Source organism: Pinus tabuliformis, chromosome J (assembly GCF_031772625.1).
Source record: "Pinus tabuliformis cultivar Carrire ecotype Pingquan chromosome J, CPIR1, whole genome shotgun sequence".
NCBI lineage: Eukaryota > Viridiplantae > Streptophyta > Pinopsida > Pinales > Pinaceae > Pinus > Pinus tabuliformis.
In genome coordinates this window covers 1,082,301,315-1,082,311,422 of record NC_142295.1, presented here as the reverse complement: position 1 = coordinate 1,082,311,422, position 10,108 = coordinate 1,082,301,315, and positions in this window count along the sequence as shown.

The following is a 10,108-nucleotide window of genomic DNA, read 5'->3' as shown; positions in this document are numbered from 1 at the left end:
AACAGTGGCTATCCCTTTTAAAACTTCAGCTGTCAATACTCAGTAGTTACTCCTCTCGACAGTAGCTATCTCTTCAAAAAAAAAATCAGCAATCAACACTCAGTTAGTGGCAATGACTCCTTAACAAAAAAATTCAGCCGACTCCTAAAAAAACTGTCTCCTTGTCAACCTTTGGGTGGCAGTTTTCAATAGCAGCTTTGGTTGACTATGCTACTCTTAAACGGCTTCATTCCTTAAGGCAGCCTATATCTTGCTCACTTAATAGATTGTTCTAATACCACTTGTAGTTTAAATAGGTTAATTTAACCAAGAAAGAAAGGAAACCGACAACAACCTCACAAGAAACTGAATACAACCACACAAGTAATAACTCGAGATTTTACATGGTAAAACATTGACAGGGTGTCAAGGAAACATCCATGGGGCAAGGGATTTGAATTTCAAATGATTCTCGATACATACTTAAGGCATTCATCAGTTTTATATATGAGCCTTTGTTACATAATTGCTGATTCGGTATGAAAGTAACTTGTCAATAACTAATACAATTTACCCAAATTTACATTACATTAATTCGTTGTCAATTACCAATAGGTTGGACCAGACGTGTTGGCAGAGATGGAACAGGAGATGTAGGTTATCAAGAGGAATTTGAAGGAAACATAGGACATGGAGAAGATTTATGCAGATCAACACAAGGAATTCAAGGAGTTTCAGGTTGGGGAGCATGTGTACTTGCACATTAAGCCCAAGTGGAGCTCCTTAAGGATTAGGTCATGTGCCAAGTTGGCACCTTGGTATTCCAAGTCTTTTGAGATCCTTGAGAGGATTGGACCACTGGAGTACATACTTGCACTACCACCAATAGTGAAAGTCCATGATTTTTTCCATGTTTCATTGCTTAAGAGATATGTGTAGGATGTTGATCATGTGATTGATTGGTTTTTATTGTAGTGGGAACCACAGAGAGAATTCCATCCATAACCTCCATGCATATTACCTTGGAATAACTCATGCTTTGGAACTAAGCAGCAGAGAAAGTTAAAATGTAGTGGAAACACTTTGGGCCCAATGAAGCTACATGGGATATGGTTGATCAGATGCGGGATTTGTATCCTTCATTAGTTGTTGGTTCAAGCAAATAAGTTTTGGTATATGTATATATATGTATGGTTTTAAATACCGCAATCGGTTATATTATAAAGCTACAATAAATGGTATGTTTGTTTTTCTTTTAGTAGGAAGTCATTGTAAATACTGCATCGAGCTATGTTATAAATCTCCATAGGAAATATGTTTTTTTTTTCTAGCATTTTTCTGGTCATAGAACACCAATGATGGTGTTCCTCTAACGGGGTTGGGTTTGTAACAACCCCGAGTTAAAAGTTTCATGTAATAAAAGATAATAAAGACAAAATAATAAGACCAAGGTCATTGGACACATATTCCAAGATGAATGTTGGGAAAATAATATAGTGGGCATCACTTTTGGTTTATTTATGGAAATTGAAATTGGCAAAGGAAAAGAGGTAATAATTGGCATTTAATTACGAAAATGAAGGAAAATAAGAGAAAAGGAAGGTGAAGAGACACATATTTGCATGCTAATGAAATTAGAGGAAAAATAAAGGAAGATGAATAAAATAGAGGCATCAATGATAAAAAGACATCAAAGGATTAGTTCACAGCTTTTGGCGGTTCAGTTTTGGCTCTCTCATTTAATTCTCTCTCATACACTTAGAGAATTCTTGGATCACTTTACCATTCACTTGATTGGGAGAAAGGAAAGAAAGCACGCAAAGGAAGGAAAAGGACAAGAAAAGGAAAGTAAGGAGAAGTTTGGATTGACAACTTCAGCAGAAGGATTTTGCAGGTAATAGGTTGCACATGTGATTTCCTTATTGGGATATGAATGCATGGTAGATGCATTTATTTATTTGGTTCATTGTTGTCATTGAAATGGGTTTTTCCTAGTTTGACAGTGGTTTCAGCCTTGTCTTGCCATTTCCTAGATAGCTATGTTGTGATGGGATTCATTTTTGGTTTAACTTTGGATTTTCGAAAGGGTTCAGAACTAGGTAAGGTTGTCTCAGGAAAATTCCCAAGGGTTGGGGCTGGAGATGTTTTTCTATGGGAATCCCTCGACAGGTGGGCGAAGATAGCAAAATTCCTTAAGATATGGTGAATAAATTCTGAGGCATTCAATATTGGTTTGGTTTGTGATATCAGGAACAATTTAGGTGAGATCACGGTAGCTAGAGGGTATATGTGGTTTAACCTCTTGATTCTTTGGTTTATTATGTCTTGGTTTATCCGATGAGATGTCACATTCATGCTTGGAATACGACACGGGGTTGATTGGCTAAAATACATATTTGGTTGAACTCAATCTATGGTCGGGTGGTACGTGGAAGTCGCTGACTTGGTTGGTTCCTACATAAGTTAATAAGATATATTTTCCTATTGTTATCTATTACTTTTACTTGTTATTATGTTGGTTTGATGGTAAAATCATGTTTAATATTATGGTTATATGCTAGTTATAAGCATGGTTCTATGATTTGTTATAGCTATGACTCTTTTTCATGATTTGATAAGTATTTGAATGGTTGATGAATACATGGGATAAAAAGTGTTGTTGCAACTAATTGAGATGGAATTAGACCTTCTTGGTCATTCTTAGATGAATATTAGATATTTATGATTAGATATGCATTCATGACCTATAATTTATAGGTTTACAATATGTTTGACAAAATGTCTAATGTGTACTAGGAAATATAGGTCAAGTTTGAATGCTTTGCATTACCATAATGTTAATTATTCTAGAAAGTTATAGGAAGTTCCAAAAAATGGTATGGAGGCTATCCTGGAAAAGTGGCTCAGATCTCGGGATTGCTAGCACTAAACTGGAGGATTTAGGTCATAATTGCATGGAAGAAGGCTTGTGCATGTAGTTGGGACCTCATAAACACACTCTTGCCTTGTTGTGTGTGCGGTTGGGGTTTTACACCTACCTCCTCTCGGTTCTCCCTCTCACCATTCTTTCCACATTACTACAAACCCCAAAAAAATAAAAATAGTGGTTCCTTTGACCTCCCCTAATCTGAATCCTGATCATTAAATTGATATTTGGTTTATTAAACTTTTAAAAAGTGTTTGCATGTATTTAAAATCACCATGAAAAAATATCAAATAAAATGACATAAGAAACTAGAAAGGAAATTGTAGAAAATAAAGAACAACAAAATAGACAAGAGAAAACGACACTAGAAAGTTGATAATGAATTTTGGCTATCTCAAAGCCTACAACTTCGGGCCCAATCTTCATTGGGGAGGCCTCTTTATTAATTAATAAATGTTGATAAATTCAAAGTGTCGCATTTAGATTATTTCTCTTAATATGAAATTATCTTGTGATGTTTTCATTATTATTATTTGTTCTTTCGATTTATCTTCTCTTATCATCAAGACTAATGCCAAGCAACAAATAGAAGAGGACACATGATGTAGGCACACTTCCAGGGAAAAACCCCACTCTAGGGGAAAACCCAATCAAAATTATTCCTTCAGTAGATTCAAGAACAAAATAATACAACCAAGTCCCTTACAAAATAGACTCAATACCACCTCCATCTGTCAAGTCAACCTTGTCATGTTACTCACTGAGATAACACTGATTTTTCCATTGTGTTAGCATTGAGACCTTCTCACTTTGGTAGCACTGAAACTTCACTGTGATGTGTCACTGAGATCTTCTTACTATGGTAGCACCAAAACTTTCTCATTGTGGTAGCACTAAATCCTTTAATGTGATGTATCGCTAAAAGTCTCCATTGTAATCCGCATTGTCTCTAAGAGAGGGATGTCAAGCTTGTCTCTGAAATCATCTCAACAATTTAACCAAGAATTTTCCACGGGAATATGACTGAAATGTATCTACCATAACATTGAAATTGTATCAATGTAATAATATTGAACTGATGTCACTTATCTGATCTCCTTCCGTGCAATGATACCGAAACCTGTCTTTGAAATTCTTGTCTGAACGTTTTATCTGAGCGAAGGATTTAGGCTTGTATATATATTAGTTGTCCAATATAAAATTAACCGACATGATTATTTGAATAGTTATGTCTTCATATAGGTTGGTGTGATTTCACCTTATGGAAGCCAACTTGATGAAGATTCATTTTGAGGTCAACATTAAGGAGACATCAATGGAGGAGGATTTCAACATGACAATATAGACTTTGGCTCAATCCTAAAGCATACAATGATGGCTTGACCTATGAAAATTGACCCAAGCATGAAACCCATGCTTTAACAAGTCAACAATAATAAATTATTTTTGAAAAATATATATATTTTGACTCAAGTACAAATTATGAAGATCGGACCTAGTTACATTCTTCAACATTCCCTCTTAACTAGAGAGGTTTTCATATTTACATATAACCATAGAGGTAGATGGAAAATCCATAAACACGTCATCTATGAAGAAGTTTAGGCATTGCAATTCCATGGACTAGTTTCCTGCTCTCAACAATTTAGGCACTGCAATGCCACGAACTAGATTCCTGACCAAGGCAATCTATTCGGGTGGGACTAAGATGGACTCAAGATTTTAGTCTATCTAGGTACCATCAGGCTTACTTTCTAACCATCAACCCATAGATATAGGTGTGTATCTAAGGTCAAAGCTTTATGACCAACACCGCCCTCCCAACTTCAAGAACTAGACATCAACACAAAGTTCCATCCAGTTGTCCTCCTAGGCAATGCTTCAATCACAAAGCCTCAACACTCTTTGATCTAGCAGATCAAGGACACAAATCTCTCCCTCTCAAATTGATCGATAACTAACATGCTATCAAAACCTTCAAGAGATTTACCTGTACAAAAACAACCCCAATCAATAATATACTTTCACATGTACATAATCAAATAAAAACCTTCAGGGTTTTCCAGACAACTTGATGTTGCTTCTCAACTTTTCATAGTAGGGCTTAGAGCTTTCCCAATGAATTTTTGACAGAATATTCCTCAACCATACGGCTTCCTTTCATATTTCTCATGCAACAACATATTTTATAAATCGATCTAGCTTCTTAGCAACCCTACAAAAATACATTCTCCAATTTTCGTCTCTCACTCATGGCCTTCACTAAAACTTATGGTTGTTAGTCCTAGTCTAGTGCATGACACAAGAAGTAGAGAACCATATATGTCATTTCCTCTTAATAAGAGAGGATGTAATCATTCATATACAAGGAACCATCCTCTTATTCTGATTCCTTTCATTCAAGCTCCCTCTTAACCTAGGGATATTTCATCCAGGCTACCTCTTAGCTTAAGGAGTTCTACTTCTTCTTTGCGACATCAGATAATATTTCATGGATTCCATCCTTCTTATTAGAGTCATTCATATATCATGCTTATAAAATCAACTTTACTTATAATAATCTTCACCATCTTGAAGATGATGTACCTGCACAACTTAGATATCAAGTACAACCAAAATGATAGAAGCATGAAGTTATCCATATCAAAAACTTATAATAGCGGAAGCATTAGACTTTACAAACATAATCATAAAGAGACTATATTTAAACTTCTTTCCCAGGTTTAGTTAAACCCTAAACCACATCAACAACTCAAAATATTAAACTCATCTAGGGTTTCAATATTCTTTCAATGATATGACAAGTTCTTTCTTATAACAAACCCTAGAAACAATTCAAACAAGTGATGTGCCTAACGACTATTAGAATTCATATGTTAGATTCCTCACTAGGATTTTATACATATCCGAGATTTCATACATGTGTTGCAACAATCAAAATTGATCACAATTTAATCAACATCATGACTAACATCTACTAGGGTTTGATGTAAACCCTATATTTCCATCTATAAATTCTCAGCAATCACTATATAGATTCATAGATTCCAGATTTTCATATCACACATACTAGAGAATCTAACTACTACTATGGTTTATTTGCAAAACTATAGATTTCCAAAACAACATCACCCTATAATCTCAAAATTATCCAAGGGCTTAGATTTATGACCAACAATGATTAGGTGTATACACATATCTATGAATTCATGATCATGCATAGGAACATAATATGTTAGGAAATATTAACATATTATACATATATCAACCTAGACTAGGTTAGGGATTCAACCAATGGACATATACCTCCTAGGGTTTCATTCCTAGGATCTTACATAACAAGGGTTTTGATTATAGACCCAACCAATCCCTAAAGATCTATGTTTTCGTAACATAACAAATAAAACCATACATTACCAAAACCATTAAAGGTTCATGATTTAGAAAAGATCATTCAACCCTAACAAGTTAGGGTTTTCATGATCATACCAAAAACCTAAAACATGACATCATCATTAAAACTTCAAATAACATTTCGTAATAAACCTAAGTAGGCTAGGGTTTCATACATTATCATTAGCATACCCTTAAGTTAGGGTTTTCTAGAGAACCTTTCTAGGGTTCTATAAGAATAATCAAGGATGTTAGGAGGGTAGATTTATCAAGTGATGAATCACCCCAAACAAGAATCTTTATGATTCAATATAACTAGACATAACGATGTTAGTAATTTAATGCAAATTACAAAAATAAGATGATCATACTTTGTATGTTAAGAGAGGTTTGATAAGGTGCATAGTATAAGACATACCTGGAGATTGACAAACCTTGGAAGGATTCCTTAACGTGTCTTCTTTGTATTGAGCCATGATATTTTATACTTGTAATACATACTTACAAGCAAGACATGTGAAACCAAGGGCATGATTTAATTTCTTCAAGTTAGATCTTCTATGTATGGAGGATGGAAACCTATGACATCAAAAATCAATTTATTGATTATTTTAATCAACATCAATACTTTCAATTGGCATCTAGATTGCTTGTAAATCCTAGAGGATAAGGATTAAGGTTCTAATATGTTATTTTAGAGAGTACAATCTTTATCCTATACTAGCTATAAAAAATGATCATTTGAAAGTCTAAAACCTTATGTACATACGTACCTTGGGACTACATACCTTTGATTTGATAACTCATTAGACTTGCATGTGCATCTTGACAATAATTACTTGAATCTCCTCAAGGCTTGAATTAGAACAGACTTCAAATTCTTCAATTATGTGGAGATGGCCTTGTCCTTGGTCATCGGTAACTATATCGAGTTCCTTGCCTTCAATAAGATGTAGATTGTACTTCTTTATTAAACTTGTACTTCAGCCCATAGACATGTCACTTCCTTGACCTTATCTTCAGCACTTGTGCTTCAACATATTACTAAGTCTGGATCCTTCTTCTAAAATCTGTATGACTGTGACTGTGACTTCATGGTCATATCTACTGAGATATACATTGAACTTCACACTGCAATTGATTCTGATATTTCGCAAGTTGACTATGGTAGACTGAGACAGTGTCACTTAATTTTGAAAACCTTATCTATAATTTGGGCAAGTTATATCTCATCTAGACTATGAATTCACAACCTAATTTTCTGAAAATTGATCTCAATTTCTTTACTATGGTAAATCAAAATTCTTCTTCTTCTTCAAGGTGTCTTGGTATGGTGAATGAGGACTAAACTAGCTTACTGAAATTTGTTACCAAACCTTTCAAGATACCTTAGAATCTCAATTCCATTAGCCCAAAACTACCCTTCTTAGTTCCATTAGTTTCATTAGCCAAGAATTTCCCTTATTCAAATTACCTTTGACCATGACCATAGCTCTGATACCATATTGATAAATCCAAAGTGTGACAGTTAAATGATTTCTTTTAATATGAAATTATCTTGTGATGTTTCCATTATTATTATTTTTTCTTTCAATTTATCTTTTCTTATCATCAAGACTAATGCCAAGCAACAAATAGAAGAGGACACAAGATGTAGGCATGTTTCCACAGAAAATCCCTGCTCTAGGGGAGAACCCAGTCAAAATTCTTCCTTCGGTAGATTCAAGAACAAAATGTGACAATGAAGACCCTTACAAAATATAATCAATACTACCTTCATCCATCAAGTCAACCTTGTCATGTTACTCACTGAGATAGCATTGATTTGTCCATTGTGTTAGCATTGAGACCTTCTCACTGTGGTAGCACCACAAGTTCATTGTGATGTATCACTGCGACCTTCTTACTATGGTAGCACTGAAACTTTCTCACTATGGTTGTAGTGAATCCTTTACTGTGATGTATCACTGAAAGTCTCCACTGTAATCCACATTGTCTCTAATAGAGGGATGTTGAGCTTGTCTCTAAAATCATATCAGCAATTTAACTGAGACTTTTCAACTGGAATATCACCGAAATGTATCTACCATAGCATAGAAATTGTATCACTATAATAATACAGATTTGATGTCACTTATCCGAGCTCCTTCCATACAATGATACCGAAACTTGTCTCTAAAATTCTTGTCTAAAATTTTTATCTGAGTGAAGGATTTAGGCTTGCATATATAGTAGTCATCCAATATAAAATTAGACAACATGAGTATTCAAATAATTGTGTCTTCATATAGGATGACATGAGTTCACCTTATGGAAGTCGACTTGATGGAGATTCTTTTTGATGCTGACATCAAGAAGATTTTGATGGAGGAGGATTTAAACATGACAAGATAGACTTTGACTCAATCCTAAAGCCTACAATGAAGCCTTGACCTATTAAAATTGACCCAAGCATGAAACCCATGCTTTAAAAAGTCAATAGTAATAAATTATTTTTGACAAAAAATATATATATTTTGACTCAAGTACAAAATATGAAGACCAAACCTAGTTACATTCTTCAACAATAAAATCCATCAAAGTACATTGTTTTTACATAAACATGACTCTTTCTTGGTCCTATTGTGTTCTTATCAACCCCAAGAACCCAATGCAACTTTTGGCTCTCGAAAGGACCTCCTACAACTCCCACAATGAGCCTCCAAATTTTTGCTATGTCGCCTCTGAGCTTTGCTCATTTACACCTATGCTACATAACAATGCAATACAGATAGCAGGTTTTTGAGTAGTGGCTTTCCCCATATACATCTTGTGTTATGTTCCATTGATTTATCTTCTTCTTGTTCATATTGTTTTCATCAATCTATTGGCTTCCATTGGTTAAAACTAGAAGTAGATTCTTGTTCTGTGATTTAGTAGATTTCATGACCTTGTCAATCTACAGGAATTTCTACAACTTTGACCAATTTGACTTTGACTTTGACCTTCTCTAACTAGAACTTTGACCTTTAATAAATTATGCATACGAAGTTGGTTTTTTCTTGTTCAAGTTATGTTAGAATATTTTTTCTGATCTCTACGTGATGGAAATGGTTTCACTTTAATCTAATGACTTTGAATTTTTGGCCAATAATCCCTTTTAGATAAAACCCAGATCATTTCTTGATCATTTCGGATCATCCCCACTCCCCCGCACTTATGTCTCACTTCCCCATAAATGTAAACCACTCATTTCCCTATTCAATGACATCTAATCCCTTCAAAATAAATATCATTAACTCCCTTTCCACGCCTCTCCTCAATCCCCTCCCACTCCCCCTTACCCTTGAATTAATTTGAGGGAACATATTTTCAAGGCCCAAGAAGGAACAATAGTAAAATAATGATAATGAATAAAATATTAATATTTGATCATGTTAGTTAGCATTACGATTCCCAAGAATCCAATCAATCAAATGTTAAATAATCATGTTTAAATATAATTTAGAAACTATAAGTCAAGATTAAGGGTTGAGTAAACACTAATCAATATTAACTATTAAACAAGCTTAAGACTAACCATAAACTTGATCATTAATCAGAATTAAGGTTAACCACAACTTATTTTCTAATCAAGCTTAATTGTTAATTAATTATATTGCATAATAAGTTACAGGATAGTAGCGCATTCTTGTGAGGTGTGGCTATGTAACTAGCATACACATACCTCATACATACACTAATAATACTTATTATAGTTAAGCACAAAGAACAATCATTCAACTAGTAGGTTATTATCACAATGTAAGATAATAGAATTAGGTAATGGAA